Source organism: Meriones unguiculatus, chromosome 1 (genome assembly GCF_030254825.1).
Source record: "Meriones unguiculatus strain TT.TT164.6M chromosome 1, Bangor_MerUng_6.1, whole genome shotgun sequence".
NCBI classification, from domain to species: domain Eukaryota; kingdom Metazoa; phylum Chordata; class Mammalia; order Rodentia; family Muridae; genus Meriones; species Meriones unguiculatus.
In genome coordinates this window covers 114,300,774-114,323,841 of record NC_083349.1, presented here as the reverse complement: position 1 = coordinate 114,323,841, position 23,068 = coordinate 114,300,774, and the positions used below count along the sequence as shown (strand labels likewise).

Genomic DNA, 23,068 nt, shown 5'->3' with positions numbered 1-23,068 from the left:
CCTGAAACATGATTTTAAATCACACAGTATTTACCACATGGTTATTACTGAAATAAACGAAAATAATCTTATAGATCAGAAACATTAAAATAGTTAACACACATTCTATTAACAGTAACATATATTGGGGCACCTCAATAATATTGAAAGATCATAGAACAGGAAAATGAAAACAGAGGTAACAGACTTACATTTTAATCTTTATTTCATGTGTATGAGTGCTGTGCTTGCATGTATGTCTGTGCACTATGTGTATGCAGGAGCAAGAACAGGGTGTTGGATCCCCCTGGGATTGGAATTACAGACAGTTGAGAGCCATTATGTGGGTGCTGAGATCAAACTCAGGTCCTCTTAAAGAGAAAACAGTGCTCTTAACTACTGAGCCATGTCTCCAGCTCCACTTAATTTTTAATAGATTTGAAAATGTATTTAATGTCTGTGTGTATGTGTGTATGCACACGTGTGCCATCTGGAAGAGACAATTTGTAGGAATATATGACTATTCCACTATGAACATAGGATGTCAGGTTGGCACCAATACTGGCTTTATTTTTAAACATTTGAAATTGAAAAATAACACACATATAGTGAAACATGTCAAATATAAATGTGCAACATAGCAAGTCACTAGAGAGCAAACAGTGGGGCAGGGAAGCTCAAAGCACATAGCCTGCCTATGAGCCTCCAATCACCAGGCCTCCCTTCACGTCAGTATCTGCCAATACCCTCACACGGGCAGTTCCTTTCTGCCTTGAACCAGTGCTCACCAACTCAGCTCCTGTTTGTTAGTGAGTTTTATGTGGCACAGCTCACTTCGTACTTTTCACTTCTTTGATTCAACCTCATGTTTATAAACTTTATCTATGCCGACCTTTTCTTTGCTAATTTTCCACTGTATGAATATACAGACATTATTTTTTTTTTAGATAGATATTTGAGTTGTCTTCAATCTTTACTTAGATCTTAGTTCCTGCTCCAGCGCTTTCTGTCTGAAGAGCCTAACACAGTTCTTGCAAAGGGCAGGAACTTGCTCTTTTGTCTGGATGGTCTTTACTCTTCGGTAAGCTCTGAAGGATAATCTCACAGGGAAGAGAATTCCAGGTTGGTGTTTTTTTTTCTTTTTTCTTTTTTTCCCTCCTCCACACTAAATATTCACATCTTCTCTCTGCCTGTTTGTGTGGTTTCTGACAAGTTGGAAGTGACTCCTGCCTTCGCTTCTCTGTGAGTATGGCCTGTATTTTTTCTCCTTGTCTTTCAGAAATTTCATTAGTTTGATTTTCTTTAATTTGGAAACCCATGCCTGCTTTAGAGAGGTGTTAATCCTGGGTGGTGTCTTCTGAGGCCCCTGGGTTTCTTGTGTGGTGTCTGGCATGAGTTTAGTCATTATCTTTCAGAGTACTTTCTGTTTCTTTCTCTCCCTTTAGTACCACCCGTTACATAAGTCACATCTTTTGTAGAGTCCCAGAGCCTTTAGACATTGTTTTCTTCCTGGTTCTCTTTGCTTTTTCACTGTAGAGGTTTCTATTCAGATGTCTTCAGGCCCAGAAATGCTTTATAGCCATGTTCAAATTATTCACGTGCCTAACAAAGGCCATCTTCACTTCTGTTACAGTAGTTTGGATGGATAGCACCCCCGTACCTTGTAGGAGTTCTAGTATCCGCTTATGTTGGGCACTTGTCTTTTTAGAACCTTTAGCAAGTTCATCATAGCTGTTCAAAAGTTCTGGCCTGCTAATCTTTACATCCCTGCATATATGGGTCTCCTGCTTACTCCATTTCTCAAGTGTGCCTTTTGCTATGAGCATGTCTCGTCATTTCTTTTCTTGCTAGCTGGACATGATGTAACAGGGAAAAGTAGCTGCTGTAAGTATGGTCTTAGTAACACATTACTCTTGTGTATTTCTGAGGGTTTTTTTTTTTGTTGTTGTTGTTGTTTTGTTTTTGTCTTTGCTTTCTGCCAGAGGTACGAGGAGATAATAATTCTACAATATCTACTGTGAGAAACTGATTGAGCTCTTGGGAGACAAATCTCAAAATATAGTTCCCGCATGTCTGGGACCTCCGGGAATTTTTAAACTTCAGAGTTTTCTCCTCTGAGCCTTCAGTAACTAGTCAACCACCATGCAGCTTTTCCTGCATAGGCATTGACACCCACCAGGGTTTCAACTGTGACTATATGCTCTGGCAGGCTGTCCCATCTTGTGCGCCCCATCTTTCACTCTCATCTTTGGTGGCCATCAAACCTGCTTGACTTTTACACAGGATCTAGGCATCCAACTTGATCCTCATGTTTGCATGGAAAGCACTCTGCCTGCTGAGTCATCTCCTCATCCCTCTCTTGCTTTTGAAATAGCTATTGTGTAAGTTTCTTTTTCTGAGGAAACAGGAATAAACATCCACTCAGCCCATATCGGGCATCAGCGACAGAAACAAAGAAATGATTCACCCAATGAGTTTACCTGGAGCTACTTTTGAGATAATCAGCAACTTATGGGTGGCTATACTGCTAAGAAAAACTCTTTTTTTTTTTTTTTCTCCAGCAATTGTCTATAAATTCTTGGGGGGGGGGGGAGGATGGGGTTTTGTGAGCTGCTCCCCTGCCCTATGGTAAAAAGAATTGATGATTTCAATTCTGTACAGGTCTCCTCTCAGTAACTACAGCTGCATATTGTTCATCAGGGCAATGGCCACAGCATGTCTACAGGACACTCTGCCCCAACAATAATTATCCTAACACATCCTCAGTGATGCAACTTTGTGGCTTTGACCTGTAAGTCCCTGGTGATCAGTAATGTGGAGCATGTTTTCAGATATGTATTGGCCAATGGTATTTCTTTATTGAAGACGTATCTACTCAAGTTTTTTTTTTTTTTTTTTTTTTTTTAACATTTCTAAATTGGGTTTGGTTTTTCTCTTAAAAAAAAATTTATATTTTAGCCAGGCATGGTGGTACATGCCTGTAATCCCAGTACTCAGGGAGGCAAAGACAGGGGGATCTCTGTGAGTTTGAGGACAGCATGATCTACAAAGCAAGTCCAGGATAGCCAAGGATACACAGAAAAACCTTGTCTTGAAAAACAAAAAATTATATGTTAACACTTAGTTTTAAAAAAATTGAGCATGTATGGGAGGGCCTGCATACACAAAATGCACAGATGTGTATTACAACACCATGTGGGAGTTGGTTCTCTCCTTCCACCATGCGGGCCTCAGGGACCAACTCAGGATGTCAGGCCTCCTGTTGCACGCCTTTACCCAATAAGCCATCTAGTCCATCTGGTCTTTCCATTTCAAGTTATTGTTCTTTGTGTTTTTTTTTTTATTAATTTATTCACTTTGTATTCCCCCATAAGCCCCTCTCTCCTCCCCTGCCGATCCCACCCTACCACCCCCTTCTTCACGCATGCCCCTCCCCAAGATAGGGGAGGTCCTCCTTTCCTTCCTTCTGATCTTAGTCTATCAGTCTATCAGTGGCTGCACTGTCATCTTCTGTGGCCTGGCAAGGCTGCTCCCCACTCAGGGGGAGGTGATCAAGAGCAGGCCAGTCAGATTATGTCAGAGGTAGTCCCTCTTCCCATTACTATGTAACCCACTTGGACACTAAACTGCCATGGGCTACCTCTGTGCAGGGGTTCTAGGTTATCGCCATGCCTGGTACTTGGTTGGAATATGAGTCTCTGGGAAGACCCCTGTGTTCAAATTTTCTGGTTCTGTTGCTCTCCTTGTGGGGTTCCTGTCCTCTCCAGATCTTACTATTTCCTGCTTCTTACATAAGATTCCATACTCTGTCCAACAGTTGGCCATAAGTCTCAGTGTCTGCTTTGAGAGTCTGCAGGGCAGAGCCTTTCAGAGGCCCTCTGTGGCAGGTTCCTAAAGAATTTTTCTCTAATTCCGAGTCAAGAATTTGCTTTTATTTTTATTTTTTTTTATTCAAAATGTTTTTTTTTTCATAATAAATTAGATATGCTGGCTCTTATCTTCTCTACAGTGTAGGCCCAAGCCTTTGGCTGTATTACATCAGTTGTGAGTCTGCTCTCTGATTTCAGATATCAATTAATGTTTGGCCATTTCCTTTATGTAGTTCTACATCTCTTTCTGAGTGAAAGCAATGCACTTTTCCTGTGGGCTCTGAGAGGTGAGTTCTGGTCTCTTTTTCATCTGCTGTGAGCAATTCCTTTGTCATGGTAACCTGTTTGATGACATTGTCCAAATGTTAAATTTGGTCAGGTGTCCTTGGAAATTCTCCCTTTGTGTCTGCTGCTAATATGGATCAGGGATTTGAGAGTGAAAACTGAGGAGGGTTTTTTTTTTTTTTCCCTAGTCATATCTTGTTTTTCCTTGGTCCTATCTCTCAACTAAGTATTCAGCTATTTCCTGTAGACATTTTCTTCCATGACAATAGCTGAGATTTTTTTTTTTTTTTTCCATTTTGGTCACAATAATTCGGGCTTCTCTGGCTTTCCTCCTCTATCCAGTAAGAATGGATTGTTCCTGGAGCACCTGTGTGGCCTTGATGATGAGTGAAAATACTTTGGGGCGAGAGGAGCAACAGCTTTTTCAGACAGCTTAAAAATGCAGCTCTGGTGGCAATGCAGCAAACGATTCCAGCATCCTTAAACAGCATGCAAGGTTTCAGCTACACTATGGAGCGAGGAGCTCATGCAGAAAGTATATTTTGTACATTTCTAATGCTAACAGTATAATGTAGGTAGGAATTTGGCATGTTACTTCAACACCAAGCAGCATACTTTAGGAGTCTGAGGGGTAAAAATAGTGAAAAAAAATTTTCAGGAAATATTAACCCATGACTTTCTACCTCCCAACTCAGAATTCTATCTTTTAGGTAATTCTAGTGTCAGGAGTCCTTTCATTCCTAAAAGCTGCAGAGATGCTGCACTGGGTTTAACAAGGCTTGACAGACTTCAAATGGGTGGGCTGGTGCAAATTAGTTGCTGATAGTGAGGCAGGAAGGGCTTCTGTGTGGAGGCTCCCCAGGTGGAGGCTGTCCTCCCCATCTTGCAAGCAGAGCTCCCCTCCAGGCTAAGGAGCAGGCTGCTGGGGAGCAGCTGAGGGAGCAGCACAGAGATATAGAAACTGAGGTCTCAGTGTAGCTAGGTCCTGGGGGTGACAATCTGGAAGCTAGGAATCAGGAGACTAGGCTGGCCACAGTTATGGCCACACTGGTTCTTCCTGTTCTTCAGTATTATGTTAGGTAGACTTTTGTATGCTGGCAAGTAAGCCCTGTCTGTCGCTTTTTTTTTCTCTTTTGTGTCTAGATTTGTATATAAAGACTTCACTAAGGTGCAAAGCATGGGCCCTAACCCACTACCTAGCAAGTTTTAGAAAAATAACACAATCATTTATGCTCTGAAGGCTTAGTAGATCTCATCAGTGAAGATGTCTGGGTCTGGGTTTTCATTTTCCAAAAATGTACTGACTATTGATCAATTCAGTTTACTTAATAGATCAAACTTATCTGGGCTATTTCTTCCTGAATTTACTTTCACATATTCCCCCCTGGGGGGAAGGTCCTTGAGTCCCTTTCATTTAAATCTCTAACTTCACTTGCATAATGTTATTTATAACATCCAGTTATTATACTTCATCTACCAGTAATGACGTCACCACTTACATTTCTTATATTGCCTGAAAGAGTAAACTTTTATAACTATAAAGCACGCCACATCATTCTGAGTTAAATTTTTTTTTTTTTCTCTAGGGGCTTATTTTGTATAGTATTACACAGCTAAAACCAGCTTTCTCTTGGCAAGAACTACAAGATAAGATTTTTTCCACTATTTTACTTTCTACATTTCTATAGTTGGAATTTCCCCCATTCAATCTCATAACTTAGTTAAAATACATTTTTGCCTAATGTTAGTTAATATTTTAGGTATGAACCCAAGGTACACAAATATCTCTTCATAGCCCCTTTTCAGCTTTCTCCATATTTCGTTTATCTTTCTTACCACATTTTAATAGGTAATAATAAAGATATGAAAATCTATAAATACAACAGGTCACACTCAAAGGATAGAAAACAAAGACTACACAATCATGCCAATAGTGCAGGAAAGTCATCTGACAAAAACATAACACCCTTTCATTATAAAAATATAACACTTTTTCATTATAAACATATAACATCCTTTCACAAGAAAAATATAACACCCTTTCATTATACAACTTTACAACAAGTGACGTACAGAAGGAATGTGCCTAATACCAAAGACCATGTATGAGAACCCTGGTGCTAACATTCCATGATGGGAAAGTAGAAAGAAATAGAAGGTATACAAATCAGAAAGAATGGGGCGAAACTGTTTGTGGGCATTAAGACACTGAAAATCTGTGGAACTAAAAAATGACTTTAGTAAAGTTGCAGGATAAGAAAATCAACATTCAAAAGAAAATGTTTTGAATTTTTTTTATGTTTCTATATGCCAGCAACAAAATACTTCCTAAAAGATATTAAGAAGACAATTCCATTTTTATTTAAGAATCAGCTTAATCAATAGGGCGGGAGACATGGTTCAGGCGTTTAAAGCATGTCCTTCCAGAGGACCTGAGTTCAGTTCCTAGCATGTACATCAGGTAGTTCACAACCACTGCAACTCCACCTACAAGGGTCTGATACCCTCATCTGGCCACTGCTGGTACTGCAGTCATGTGTAACTCCTCCCCTCCCCCATCACATACACATGATGACAAAGAAAATCTTTGAAAAAAAAAAAATGTGTTTAGCCAAAGAGGTGAAAGACCTGTATACTAAGAAGTATAAAATACTGAAGAAACAGAAGACATAAACAATGAAAAGCTATCCTACGTTCATGGATTAGAAGACTACTGTGAAAATGTCCATGCTACTTAGGGCAATCTACAGATTTAATATAATTTCCATCACAGTTACAAACATATTTTCCACAGCAACAAAAGCTATCTTGTGTATAGAGACACAGAAAACCCAAAATATCCAAAGAAATATTTATGTTAAGAAAAAGAACAAAGCTGGAAGCATCACATCAACTGACTTCAAAGTACACTACAAAGCTATAGTAACAAAACAGGGTGATAATGGCATAAAATATAATTATGTCAATTAAACAAAATATGGTCAATGATATATACTGTATAAAAATTTCTTTATGGGAAGCTAATCAAGAAGGAGGACCCTAGGTTAAGATGCTCAATCTTCATTCAGAAAGGCAAATGAGATGGACATCAGAGGAGGGAGAAAACAGGGAACAGGACAGAAGCCTACCACAGAGGGCCTCTGAAAGACTCCACCCAGCAGGGTGTCAAAACATATGCTGAGATTCATAGCCAAACTTTGAGCAGAGTGCAGGGAATCTTATGAAAGAAGGGGGAGATAAAAAGACCTGGTGGGAACAGGGGCTCCACAAGGAGAGCAACAGAACCAAAAAATCTGGGCCCAGGGGTCTTTTCTGAGACTGATACTCCAACCAAGGGCCATGCATGGAGATGACTTAGAACCCTGCACAGATGTAGCCCATGGCAGCTCAGTGTCCAAGAGGGTTCCCTAGTAATGGGAACAGGGACTGTCTCTGACATGAACTCATGGGCTGGCTCTTTGATCACCTCCACCTGAGAGGGGAGCAGCCTTACCAGGCCACAGAGGAAGACAAAGAAGCCAGTCCTGATGAGACCTGATAGACTAGGGTCAGATGGAAAAGGAAGAGGATCTCCATTATCATTGGACTGGGGGAAGGGCATAGGAGAAGAAGAGAGAGGGAGGGTGGGATTGGGAGGGGACAGGGAGGGGGCTACAGCTGGGATACAAAGTGAATAAACTGTACTTAATAAAAATTTAAAAATGCAATACAACATCATGTCCAATAAAAATTTAAAAACAAGGAACCTTCCACATACTAGATTTTTAAAGATGTCAAGAACACATATTAGGGAAGGGGCAGACTCTACCCATATGCAAAACAATGAGATTAACTACTCATCTCACTGGAAAGTAAGAAAAAAAAAGATTAAAGACTTAAGGGTAAGACCTAAAACCATAAAACTATTAGAAGAAAAGGTGAGGAAAAAAGATATACGTAAGTTGGCTAGGACAAGGATTTCTTAGATATGATTTGAAAATCATAAGCAACAAAGGCAAAGCAAAGTAAAATAACTAACCAACCAACCAAACAACCCAGCCTCCTAGCCCCCAAAATAATAGGATTATATAAAACTAAAGAGCTCTGTTCAGTAATGTGAACAACTGATAAGTCAAGAGGCATCTACAGAACAGGAGAAAAACCACGTTTTTAACAAGGGATAAGTACTCAATTCAGATAAGGAACTCAACAAATCAATAACAAAACAAACAACAAACAAACAAACAAGCCCCAAGAAACTTGTTTGAAAAATGAGAAAAGGGGTCAAGAGAGATGACTCGGCAGTGAAATAATACCGTTGCTTTCCCAAGAACCAGAATTTAATTTCCAGCACCCACGTCAAGAGGCTCACAGCTGCCTGCAGCTCCAGCCCCAGGGGGCCTGACACCTTCTGCCCTCAAAAGGCACCTGTACTCACATGCACTTAACCACACACCCACACGGTTCACTCTGCCTCTTGGCCTGGAGCTGCAGCTGTGGCCCAGCAGACCAGAGCAGTAGGGATGGAGGGCCCAGACTTTAGGGACAGCACAGTCCCTGGAGAGAGCCTAGTTCCAGACCTTCCTTGGGACCGCTGGCAGGTTGTTAACCTCTCTCGGGGCCTAAGTTTCACAGGGGAGTCTCTGTGAAATTCACCTCCCTCCATAATTAAAAATAAAATAAACTTTGAAAACAATTAGAAAAGGATCTGAATAGACATCAGTTAAAGAAACATACAAATGGCCAATAGGTATATAAGAATATTTAACATCGCTAGTCATCAGTGAGATGCAAATTACAGCCACAATGAGCCCACGGCGAGGATGAGGCAGCTACGTATGTGCAAGCATGCAGAGAACCCCCTGCATCCACACTACTGCTCCCTTTAGGAGTGTAGAACCAAACCTAACCCTACTGTATTCTCAACATGGGGAACTATGTTACTACGTCACAAACACTTCAAGTGGTGACGTTAGAAACAAATGTTTTTAGCTTTCCTGCTAAGCCTCCAGCTAACCAGTGCAATCAATTAATGAAAACAATATGTTTGCCAAGAAATCTGAGAGTTTAGTCTTGTTTGGAAAAATCACTGTTCATTTTAGTTTCGAATTCATTCATTCCAAAATCAGATGCCTACGTTTACTAGATTGTTTCCAGAGATTTAGACTATAAATGGTTAATTCAGTTACCAAACTGAAAGTATCACAGAGATTCCATACTAGTTGTGTAACCCACAGTACTTAAGGAACTTTGGGCTGATCAAATCAGCTGGCAGAAACAGGAAGCAATCCATTATTTTTACAAATAATCCTTTACTGTGACCCATGCAAGGGAAACTAAGCACACACGAGCAACCACAGGGTTATATTTGGTTGATCTGTATCGAAACAAATTGAGAATTAAAGTGCACTCTCAAATCATGGGAATGGACCAAAACCGTAAGGAAGTTCTAATATTTGCTTTGAATGCCTCATTGCCTCGAGAAAACACAAGAACACCAGAGACCGTCTGTCACAACCCATACTCAGCAGATGGGACAGGCTCTCCTCTCTTGCCCATGGAGAACAGTTAACTACTTCTTAACTGAAACCTACTTCCCCCAGACATCATAAGATAATTTCAGTGAAGTTTATAGTTTAAGTTTGGTAGAAAAAAGTCACTGGCAAGATGTCTTTTATTCTTTATATAGAAACCTACTTAGAAGAGAAAAAAAAAATCTACTCAGGCCAAGGAAGTGGACCTCATTTTCTAGCACAGCTGTGCAGAGCAGCTCTCCAAATCTCCGTATACGACAAGCCATTTCCCTGTGTTATGGCCTTGTTACACAAAGAACTTCCATGCTGGCTAGCTCAGTCTGCACTGCGGGAACATTTCCACCTGAAACCTACCAGAGTCAACTTCAAAACCATTGTTTTTACATTCATTTTGGTGTGTGTGCACACACACACTAGTGTGGGTCAGAGGACAACTCCCTGTAGTCGGTTCTGGGGATTAAGCTTGGGTCATCCAGCAGGCTTAGTAGCAAGTGCCATTACCCAATGAGGGATGTCACTGGCCTTTTTCGGGGGGCGGGGTGGGGACAGGATTTTACTGTATAGCTCTGAATGTCCTGGAACATGCTGTGGACCAGGCTGGCCTCCAACTCACGGAGACTGCCCTGCCTCTGCCTCCCAGGTGCTGGGATTAAAGGCGTGCACCACTACACCTAGCTCAGAGTCGGTTTGATAATGAGGCGCAATCAGGTTTTCTAGAACATTAGAGAAAACTGAATAAGCATACTGAGACTTTGTAGACTGGCTACATTCTGGGACCAGCGGCAGTATTCTGTTGTTTATTTTTCTTGAATTTACGATTATTAATTGTTCTTCAGAAAAGAAGTTAAGAAACATTCTGAGATGGGACTGTGTGGCTGTGGGGAAAAGAGCATGAGGTGTGGCTTATGGGCATTTCATTAAGTAGTATTTATTTATTTTTCACAGTATCTGGAAACCAAACATGTAATAAAGAATTTAAGATAGAAAAACAGAGTAAATCTTGGAAGCTTTTCATACATCTCACCATTTGGTTAGCTTACTGCAGAAGTATCCATTGTTCTGGAAGAGCAACAGTGATACTTGCATGTTGTGACTAAGGGAAACAATGACAATAATTATTGACAAATAATGACAATAATAATGACGTTAATTCTGTTGAGAAAACACCATGACACCTTTGCTATTTGTTCACTAGACTTTCCACATGGGACAGTAATTGTTGAATGTTTTTCTGCTCCATAACATGCCAACAGAAAATCACAGTGTAGAGCCTTTTTTCTCCTACAACTGCCAGCAGTTTTTCACAAATATGCAATATAAGACTTCCTTCAAAAATCAGGTTGTGAATAACTTAGTGTATCTACAAGTAATCCTAGTTCTGGTTTATCTCTTTCCCCGTAAGGTCATGTTTTCCTCTCCTTGGTGTCCCTTTGGAAACATTAGCAAATTAGCTTTGTCAGTATGCAATTTACAAACTGCAAGTGTCATTTTATTTTAATCAGGGATCTTGCTTTTGAGTCTTTAAAACTTAGTGTGTCAGAATGACAGAACTATGCTCCCCATTAGGCAAGCACTCAGCCTAGCAGCCTGATTAGCTGCTATTTTCTAGGCATTACACAAGGGCACTACCTAAGCATTTTCTCATTAGATACACAAAACAGCCTTATGAAGTAGGCGTCTTCATTTTCACAGATGAGAAAACCTGAGCTTTCCCTACAAAATGATAAAGATGAGACATAATCCCACGCAGTGGGCACTAACTACTAAAAAGAGTAGCTATGAGAAAGTTCTTTGTAATAATTATTGTTTCCTCACGATGAAACAATTACTGCCATTACTGTCAATCCACACAAGTCTCTGAGGTCACTCAGCACAAGGGAAAAACCGCACACTGAGAAGGCTGAGAGTCTTCACCTCATTATTTTTCTATACTTTAATTATCCAAATGTAAAAGAAAAAAAAAAAAGGCCCTTTCATGCATTTAGTCTACAGGTCAGAGTTGCTAATTCACAAGGAATACATGAATATTTTCAGAGATTCTTCATGACATGAGTACTTGAAGCTTTGATTCAAGAGCACCCTGTCCACTCAGTCTTTAAGCTTTTATCTTTAGAGCTCACAATTATTTTAGTTGGTGTGCAAAGTGCTCCTCTCAGCTTGATAGATATCTCTTGGAAAGAATCTTCCTGATGCTGCCATTATTGATCCCTTGGAAAGATGGGAACATTATAAACCCCCTGATTTTAATTTTAAAAAATCCCTATGTAACAATCATGAAATCATATGTTCAGTCTCATGAGGGTAAATCCTTCTGAAATGTTCTCTCATACAGCATATTCTAATGTCTTTAAAAATACCATTCGTTGGTCAATTTCAATGGGTGTACACTGTGGAAACTGAACATGCCTTAAATTCCAAATCCCACCAAAGTAGACGCAATTACTTCAGAAATTAAAAATCCTGTTGATTGGTTATAACCTTTGTGAGTGTCTTGTGGGTATGTGTGCACATGTGCAGATGTGTGTGGGTCAAGAAAACTAACTTAGCATGCAAGAATTCACTGTTGCTAGCAATGGAATTTTTGGCCCTTTTATTATTAAAATATCACCATAACCATTTTAAAGAAGCCCCACAGTGGCTACCATACTAACAGGTGGGGTCCTTGACAAAAAGGTAAGTTGTACCTAATCATGCCTCAACGAAAGCCAGAAATCCACGTGTTCACACGCTCAGCCCACACAAAGATAGCCTCCAGAGAACTAATTTACACTCTTAAATGCAAAAAACAAACAAACAAACAAACAAAAAACAGATTGACAGCATTAGCTAAAGCCAGAGAACAAAATAAATGTAAAAGGAGCTTAGAGAAAGACAATGAAGGAGCAGAAGAAATGACAAGGAATCTAGAACAGTATTACTAACTGAAGATTGAGGCATCAAAAGGACTAGTTTGGAAGTAACCCACTGAAAGCAGAGATTAGTAGGCAGGACTATGGTGGAAGAGGGGGGGAAGGAAGAATATAAGAGCCAGAGGCGGTAGAGGACTACAAGGATGTCATCTTCTGGACACAGCAGGGCAGAGGAGTAGTGACAACATGACACTGTGCCAGCTCAGGCCGGACCAAATCCCAGCATGAAGAGGGGATCTGGGCATGATATCCCACCTGCAGCAGTGGAGCTATTGGCAACTTGTACCTGCTAGGAGAGGGTGAGTCAGTTGTCTCTAAGAGTGTACCCCCTTTAAGTCAACTATGCTCCAGTGGAGGATCACAGATCCAAAAATATTTGGGTAGCACATATTGGTCTTGATTTTGTATTTTAAAAGATACAAAGCTGGATTCCGGTCTAGGTCCTCTCCATGCATGGTCCTTGGTTGATTCATCGGTCTCTGTAAGATCTCCTGAACCCAGATTTTTTGGCTCTGTTGGTCTCCTTGTGGATCTCCTATCCCCTCCAGGTCTTTTTATCTCCCCCTTCTTCCATAAGATTTCTTGCACTCTCTTCAAAGTTTGGCTATGAGTCTCAGCATCTGCTTCAATACCCTGCTGGGTAGAGTCTTTCAGAGGCCCTCTGTGGAAGGCTCCGTCCTGTTCCCTGTCTTCTCCCACTTCCAATGTCTATACTGTTTGCCCTTCTGAATGGTGATTAAGCATCTTCCCTACGGTCCTCCTGGTCGTTTAGCTTCTTTAGGTGTATAGATTTTATTATGTTTATCCTATATTATATGGCTAATATACTTATAAATGAGTATATACCATATGTCAGATGTAGACCAGAGGCAGCTCAGTCCCATGTGGATTCGCTCCTCCTGTATGTGTGTGGGGCAGGCAGCCTTGCCAGGGCACAGAAAAAAAGGATGCAGCCAGTCTTGATGAGACTTGATAGGCTAGGGTCATATAGTAGGGGAGGAGGACCTCCCCTATCAGTGGACTAAGGGAGAGGCATAAGGGGAGAAGAGGGAGGGAGGGAGGGAGTGTGGAAATGGGAGGAGATAAAGGAGGGGTTACAGCTGGGATACAAAGTGAATAAATTGTAACAAATAATAAGTCAATAAAAAAAGTAAAAGAAAAATCTAGATGAGTAGGGGAAGGGGGATGATCTAGGAAGATTTAGTGGGTGAAGTGTCAATATAATCAGAACACACTATGAAATTCTTAAAGAACTAATATATATTATATTAGAACTAATATCCGTCTGTCTGTCTGTCTGTCTATCTATCTTTCTGTCTGTCTCTCCAATATATACCCAAGGAGACTAAAGTTTTGTTAAATGAGTTCCAGGAAGAGATGACACACACACAAAATGGGAAGAGGACCTAAAAGAAATAAAGCATGCAAGTCCCCCGAAGTCTCCCGCTGGTGCTCATGGACTAAATAAATGAAAGATTAGCTAAGAGGCAGCTGGTCCTCCTGGATACCTGCCTCATCCAGTATCCTCTGTACAAAGCCTCCTCCACCCAAGCATAGTGCTCTGTCAAACAGAAGGACACAGATAATCCTAGCACTTGGTAAGCAGAGGCAGGAGGATCACCACAAGTTCAAGGCCAGACTCAGCTACATAGCAACTTCTAGGCAAGATAAGGCTACATAGTAGTCTTGTTTTAAAATAAAGAAAAGAGAAGAGTTTCTGAATCTGGGCATACCAGGTGGAATAACAGGCAGGAAGTAAAAGCCAAAGTCGGACTGCAAGAGCCTCATAGTCAACACTAGCCCTTTGGATTCTGCATTCATGCTAGAGCTGTGGTTCTCAACCTTCCTAATGCTGTGACCCTTAGTACAGTTCATCATGTTGTGGTGACCCCAACCATATAATTATTTTGGTTGCTACTTCATAACTGTAATTTTGCTACTGTTATGAATCATAATGTAAATATCTGAGATGCTGATGATCTTAGGTGACCCTAAGATAGAATTATTTGACCCCTTTATAAAGGGAGCATGACCCACAGGTTGAGAACCACTGGACAAGAGGCTTGGAGACCCCCTCTCCCACAGGGAAATATAATGGCTCTAGAAAATTAAGACAAAACCACATGCATGGTCCATGAGGGTGGAGCAGACCTTAGACGTCAGGACACCTGCTTCACTCTGCAGTGACACTGACCAGCTAACAAAGCACATCTTCAGTGCCTTGTTCTTCACACCGAAGAAATGATGAAGGAGTATCACACTTGAAGGAAGCTTTGGTTGTAACAAATCAAGATAAATAAAACATGAGAAAATGAATTTGGAGTGGAGACAATGTGAGTCAAAACTCTAAAAATCTGTTTTCCCAAGATCTATGTAATGGAAGATATCACAGAAAGAATCTATTAGCATGAATGTGGAAATCAAAAGCTTCAAGATAAAGTTGAGGGAAATGATTTCTCTTCATATAGGACTAAAAAGCAGGAGATGGACGGGCATAAGATAAACAAAGGGAATCTTCTCTGAAAGTGCAACATGAATAATGAGAAATGAAGGAGACAGAATTCTCAGTATGTGAGTGTGCCAGTGTCCATAGTAAGTGGGGTTAACTAGTCCATGATTACCTAAGATGCGATACTAGGATAAAGTAAAGATTCTAAACTTCCCACAGAAAACCCTAATTGTCCAACAGAATGAAAGACCCATTCTGCACACATTTCAGCAGATGGGCGGCCAGAATCTGAAGCAAGACAACAGCTGGTAAAGGCATAGGCGGGGACAGTGAGGTGCACGCTCTTGCTACACAATCTCCCTGCTAAGAGGATTCCAACATCGGGGAAAATGCGGTTTAAAAGACCTCCTCCCAACACACACACACACACACACACACACACACACACACACACACACACTGCAGCAGATAGTCAAAAGGCAAAATTCTAAGAAAAGGGAAACTTAGAAGAGTGCCAAGGAGTTGAGGAAGTTTCTGGAAATCTGATGGGACTCACGGAACAAGTGTTAGAAGGTAAAAACGAGGTCCCTAGGCTTCCAATAGCCTGCCACCAGGCTCAGGTCTCTCACTCAGCCATCAGTGTTTCTTTCTGGGACCTGGCAATCTTGCTTCTTCCCTGTGCACTACAAGGATGCTGGCCTGGAATGTCGGACTTCAAGGCAGCCACACAGTCTTATGAGACATGCCTCCCTTGGTGCCTCCTAGGCTTTTTCCACTTGAGGGAACTGTTTCGTGGTCTCCACTGCATATTGTTTACAGATTTTTCCATACAAGCAAGGAGCGAGTACAAACGATCTTACAGTACCGGCAGCTGTGGCAGAGGCCTCTTCCTACCTCAGAGACCACATCTGCATTTCTCATCTCCACGAACAGCTACAGAAAGAAGCTTCTGGATGGAATAAACACCAGAAGGCAGTTTCACGGACTTCTGCTCACTTGTTTCTGCTCTCTTCCCCTTTATCTCTGTCCTGACGGTGATGTTCCATTCATGGAGAATCCACAAGCTGAGCATCTATGGATGTCTATGGAGTGTCATGTGTGACAAGGTGCAAGCTGTACTTTTCTACAGCCATCTAATTGCAAAGGGATTCACAAATCATGTATTCTGCCTTATCACAGGCCACTCACTTGTCTCCCAGGGTCTCCTACTATCACTACAAATCCCTCATAACATGGGATCATTATGCAGAAGACACATGCCCCGGACTCCGTAATAGTGGTTGTACACCTGATAACTGCAGAGCTCACAGACACTGTAAGAACTAGTTATTCGGTATTCACTAACTGGTTAAGCACCACGTCACACACTGTGGCAGGTATGAGTCTTCATAGTTATTATAGTTTTCAGTCTCTTATCTGTTGCTATCCTTTGGGGCTTTATTTGAGAGCTTGATATTCTTCTTACGGATTTCTAGAAATCCTTTATAGTAAGAGGTCAGTTTGTTAGTGTGGCAGATAAGAACACAGTGGGTTCAAATCCTAGCACTGCTCCCCACTGGCTGCCTGGACCTGAGTCATTAAATTATCAAGGTCCTTCCAAGTCTCCATTTCCTCTGGTGTGAGCAGGATAATAAAAGCCTCTTCAAGTTGTTGAAAATACGAAAGAACATTCCTTATTATGACATAATGACTACACTAACAAGACTCAATAAAAAATATTGCTTGTAAATAGCCTCAAGGGTATTGCACACTTGAAACAAATTTTACACTTGAAAAGCAAGAATGTTGAAGGGGTCCAAATTTTTCTTTATTCTCCTGTTAACTAAAAATTAACACGAGGGTACTGCATTATTTTCTTGGTTGTTAGCACATGGATAAGGGGTATGTTAGCCTTAAAATATCCATCTGTCTGTCTGGCTGGCTGGCTACATGTGTACACATGTCTGTGTGTGTGTGCAAGTCATGGAGCACATGTAGAGGTCAGAGTACAACGTGTGCGAGAGCCCTCTCCTTCTATCACATGGTTTGCAGAAACAAGGCTTACACTGTCAGGCCTGGCAGCAGGCCTTTGTTCACTGAGCCATCTGGCTGGCCCAGGTGAGTCATTTTTAAAGTAACAGGCAAACTGGACACTTTCAGGGTAAAGCGTAAGCGGCTCCCGCTATGCTTTCCCATCAGCCATCCTCATGTTGTTTCAGGAAGCCACTTGCATGAGGGAAGCAGTCGGTGTACACAGTGTGTGACGTCCCTGTGGACGCTTCTTTATGGCTGGGCGCCTTTGCTTCTTAAACTGTTTATCCTATCTTTCCGAAATGTGAAAATACTTGAGCTTTTATAAGTAGAAAACAAATGCAAAAGAAGGAATACTATAAAAAGAAATTCCGAGGACAAAGAAAATGGATCGTAACTGATGTTTCAAAGGATTAACCATCAACTTTGGTAGGAGTAATATTGCCCAATGATGTAGTAACTTTAAGAAAATACAACTATTTCTTAAGACATACATGAAAACAAAGAGATGAAAATAGCTAAATACTAGTAGCTATACTGCTATGGATGATGGGCTTTTGAAGATTCATTACATAATTATTTTATTTCAAGTTCCTTAATATTTATAATTAGGATTTTTTAATTTTTAAAATTTCAAAATAAAAATGTAAAATTATCCATGAAGTAAAAGGTTTAAAAAATTTTTTTTTTAATTTGTTTTATTCCTTGCTCTCTATAATAGTCTATATTGCTAGTGGCTGAGATGGTTTGCTGATAAATATACTTGCTTTTTTTAAATTTATTTTTTTTATTTTGTTTTGGTACAGAGTCTAAATCTATAGCTTAGGCTGCCTGGAACTCATTGTTAGTCTCAAACTCACAGTAATCCTCTTGCCTGCGCTTACTGAGATTCTCAGGTGCGGTAATGGAAGTCACTCATCTGTTACATGTGAGACACTCACTTTCATGTAAGGAAGGAAATTAGGTGTTGGCTAAGTGAATTTAAGGACCATAAAGGACATTCAGAATCAGGTTTAGCAGGCCATACCTCTGCTCTCAGTACTCAGGATGACAGGCAGGAGGCCTGCTGTTGAGTCTGAGGCCAGGCTGGGCTACACAGTGAATTCCAGGTAGCCTCGACTTTAGATTAAGACTCTGTCTTAAAACAAAACAAAACAAAACAAACAAACCCCAAGCATATTCAGCAGTACACCATTTCAGTGAAACATACAGTAAGCTAACGTAGATCGAAAGGGAAAAATAAAGAAACTGCTTTTGTTAACTGCTAATTTTACTTTTTTTTATTATGAAACATTCCAAAATTTTAAAAAATTCTAAAGATAAAATTTAAGGTATTTGATATTTCCAGAAATAAAAATAATTCCTCGTGGACTGGAAAATGGCGTCACAAAAAAGTTAGTAAACGCAGCTATGCTCAGCCAGCAGCCACTTCACCTGTCCTTCCTGTCCTTTTAGACATGTGTCCCAGGAGCTGGCAGGATGCAGGGGCACTCTATGACTGGCAGTGTATCCTGAGACCCGTGCAGCGCTCAGAAGCCTATTAGATAAAACACTGAGTGCCGACACGCATGAAGAGGGTTCTGTTATAAACCCGTTTTCACTTTCTCACAGCTTTCCAAAAAATTGGCCTTTTGTGGTGAAATTTTCCATGCTTAGTTTCAGCCCAAAGGTGTTTTTTTTTTTTTTTGCAAAGTTTGAGAAAAATATATTAAATAGTTTTTGAGTTATGAAAAGATGAAGAAGAAGGAAAAAAAAAAAGACCACATAAATTTTCCACTTTGAAAGCAGTTTCAGGATTTGCAAAAATATTCACATAGCTAACAGTGACTGAAGTTGAAAAGTTGAAAATTTCCATGTGTCCAGCTTTTCACAAAGTAGTCTGGGAGCTTCGGAGGAGATAATATGTGCACATACACATAATGAATATATATCCTGGACCTGGGAAGACTTCTCAGTGAGGAAAGGCACCTGCTGCCCAGCTGATGACCCACATAGTGCAAGGACCGAGCACCCTCTGCGCGACCACAGACAAGTGCATGTCCAGGCACACAAAATAGATTAAAACATAAAAATATAAAGAAAACCCTAAATATATACTAGGTCAATATGTAACAAGTCACTGGAAAAATGGCATCCTACTATATTTAATACACACTTTGCCAAGAATAGATTCTTATAGTCTAACCCAGAAAGTCTTTCACAAGGCAGAGCGTTCATGCTGGAGTATCTGATCCCCGTGGTTTCACACACCAGGATTCACTAGTGGAGGGAAGTGTGAGGTGACTGCGCACTGCTTCCGCAGTGTCCCTCACTGTCATCCCACACGGCCCAGCTCAAGTCTGTAATTCTGATGCTGTTTTTAGTTCAACGTTTGCCCTTAGCCTCAACCACATTCTCTCATGCTCTGATCCCTCCAAATTCTCTCCAAACTCCCTGCAGAGAAAACATTCACTTACTTTCCATTAGAACTTCCCTAGGTACTTGAGGAACTCAGTATTGAGGAAACAACAGTAAATATCTTCAGTTGAAGTCAAACAGCTGGAGAGATGGCTCAGTGGTTAAGAGTGATGGCAGCTCTTGCAGAGGACTGGGTTTTGATTTCCAGCACACATAGAAGCTCTCAATGCATTTGTGACTCCAGTTCCACGGGACCCAACACCCTCTTCTGGTCTTCTCTGGCATTGCATGCACGTGGTGCACAAATACTCATGCAGCCAAAACACCCGTATACATAAAAATAAAAATGGGAAAATTAAAAAAAGAAAAATATGTTCCCTTGACCAGTTTCTTATTTCCTATATTGAATTTTTCTTCTCAGTTGGCTTCCCAACTAATATCTATCATTCAACAGTCTGCAGCCTCCTTCTCTTATTTCATTAACAATATATTCTCCGGGGTAACCCTCCATCGTCAATTCCACCAATGTGATGCATTCCAGCTTTTTACCTTATTACCCGGCTGTTGGCTTGTTTCAGCTACCTACTTTGGGAAAGTACCACGCCGTCTCAGGACTCTGCAGGGGAGGTATTTGAACAGGGCTCAGCTGGATGGCTGCGCTGCTCCTGTATCAGCTGGGGTCACTGATGTAGCACTTAGTACTCTGAGATGGCTGCTTAGCTAAGTGCCACAGGACCCACTCGTGCGGCCAGCCAGGCAATGCCAGAGTAGCTGGGCCTTTTATACAGCAGCTGCCTACTGAAGCAGAGGAAATAGAAGTTCCCACACCTCTGAGGCCTGGACTTGGAGGTGCCAAAGCCTCACCCCCAAGTCACTACAGCAACTTGCTGAAAAGTAGGTCAGGCGAGGAGGCCTCAATGCAAACGGGAAAGGAACCATTTCTTGAGAGATGAACAATAGGGAATCAGGCTGTACAGTCCTCCACATCACTGCACCTTTCCTGACCTTCCCCTTTCTCTTCTCCCAGCTTCTGGGCTGTACTAGTCTGGATGAATGGCTTTCAAAACTTTTACCTTAACTCACAATTAGATATACATTCCAGAGTGTAATCTGAGATAGAAGCACACATTTATAAAATGAGAAACAAATGTCTTAATAAATACCTCTATTACAATATAAATATGTGTGTTCTATTTTTGAAGTGCATCTCTTCTCTTGGGAGAAGATTAGACTTCCCAGCGTCATGGACCAAACAGTGGTGGACTGCAGTGGACTCTCAGGATAACTAAGTGTGACCTTCAGAAAGAGACTAAAATGCAGTTCACCCCCTTTCTATCCTCTCCATGAAGCTGGATATGTCAGACAGAGGCTATGCCATCAGTTTGGATTCTGGAGTAAGACTGTTTAGAGAGCACTATACAGTGACAGCCTAACTTCAGGGGACTTGTATAGCAAGCAGGAAACAAACCTTTTTGCTCAGGCTTGTTCTCTGTACCTGGATAATTGTGGTACAACCTAGAGTCTTACCCAGCCACACTGGCAACCCACTGCAACGACTCAGGACGCACCAATGACCGTGGGTGATAGTCTGGGAGACATCTGTATTTTCTGCATCTTTCACTCTTTCTTCCTTTACACCAGATGAAACAATTCCCCCAGAATACGTACACCTGTGCCCTCTTTATTTTGATCTCCACTGGGAATTACACTCATTGTTGCTTACTTGGACTAGCAAACATGCCTGTTACTTGGTTGTTTGCTTTTTATTGCACCTTCTTTTTATGTTTCATTTTCTCCACTGAGAAATGAGTTTACTGGATGTGTGACATCACCACCCAGGATTCTTCAGTGGCTTCTAGCCAACCTGCATCTGTCTGGCCCCCACAATTAGCCCAGGCTCTAACACCTGATGGTTCTTTGTAGCTGTATCATAGGGCAACCCAACTGAACGTTTCACCTGCTTTTACTAACTTCAGGGGCCTAGTGGCAAAAGTGAATCACCCCGCTCCCCCTCACCTTGAATGCTATGGGCATTTCAACGCTTACAATGCACAGTACCTGCCACTTTCTATCTCATGGCATGTGCACTTCTAGAGGCCTGTTCGTGTATTTCGGCTGTGCAGAAGTGCTCTATTCAAAAACGCCTGCCAACAAGGCTGTTTTTCATCTTCTGAGCTGGAAGAAAGCTTCTTCTCTCACCACATCCTGAACCTCTCAGTTCCTCTCTACTTTGCTTCTCTTCTTATCACAGATCTAAAGACACGGCTCTGCCAACAGTGACTACAGCACACTGATCATCTCCTCTCCCTTTCCTGAAGTGTGGCCTGACTACTGAACGGAATGCAACACTGTTGCAGATGCTTCTTGCTGCATGCCTAACAAGGCCGCAGAGCAGGGTGCTTCATCTTAGACTGTCTAGATAACTTCACAGTTAGCAGAATTATCTGATTTTATTTTGTCCTAATATGGAGATGTACTCCTGAATCGACACGTTAAATAGCCAAACTTGCCGTTCCTCACTCTCAACAAAGCGTTTCAATCTACTCAGTATGTTTTAAGTCTGAAATTCTGAATATTAGAAACAAAGAAAGAAGCAAGAGTCCAGTGTGGTGGCTCACCCTATCATCAACACTGGAGAGGCATAAGCAGAAGACTGTCTGGCCTAGCAAGTCAGACCCTGTCAAAACAGAAACACCCAGAAAAGAAAAACAAAAAGAAACAGGAAAGGGGGAAGAGGGGTCTCTGAGCTCCAACAGCACCCATGCACTTCTTTTGTCAGTTTTACTATACTATTTTTATGTAGACACCGTTCATCTTTACTGGCACAAACTGTAACACGGCACCAGTTTCTTCTGCCCACAGCAAACAGCATCAATGTGTTTTAAGAAGAGAAATGGCCCTAAACCAAGGGAGGAGACAGAAAACTATAAAATGGACAGATTGGACACATTTTTTAAAACGACAAAGGCTCAGTTCCTTAAAAATGTTCAAGGTAGAGGCAAAATCTCCTGACCACATTTTATCCCGGCAGGCACCACCAGAGCATGGTTACTGTCACTGCTCTGAATCTATGAGAAAAAGTCCTCTTGGTGCACAGTGTGCTGAACCAGCTACGTAAACCACGCTTCTGAGGCAAGGCTTCCCCGCACCTGGACGAGCGAGCTGCACATTGCTGTGGAGCTGAAGCTATCTGGATGCCCAGGTAAAGGAAGACACTTGCTGTTCTGAAAGAGCGAGCTTGTTGCACTTTCCCTGGGAAACACCAGATAACACAAGACAAATGTGTGAAGGATCTGCTGTCTCTGAGAAGATGTTATCCCCAGGTGCCAAGTAAATCCCTAAAGGGAAATAGAAGTGGAATTGCTTGAAATTACCTCACCATTTAGTCCACAGCCCAGGTAAGTCCTACTCTTATGTTTATGGAGATCTGACTTTACAGAATGGCATCTTCTTAACATGCAGAGGGCTGATGCTGAGAACTGTATTCCAGACAATAGGATAAGGTTGCCACCTTTTTGTTTATATGCCAACTATTGCACCTTACTCTTAATTGCTAGAGCAGTGGTTCTCAACCTTCAGGTCACGACCCCTTTGGGCGTTGAAGGACCTTTCTCAGGCATTGCCTAAGACCATCAGAAAACATGGGTATTTACATTA

At 41.4% G+C, this 23,068-nt stretch overlaps 1 protein-coding gene across 2 annotated transcripts in view; it reads right to left on the bottom strand.

The window, feature by feature from the left end:
• Ldah (lipid droplet associated hydrolase) overlaps window positions 1-23,068 on the bottom strand; it is a 76,850-nt gene that overhangs the window by 18,089 nt on the left and 35,693 nt on the right. The gene's annotated exons all lie outside the window — the stretch shown is intronic.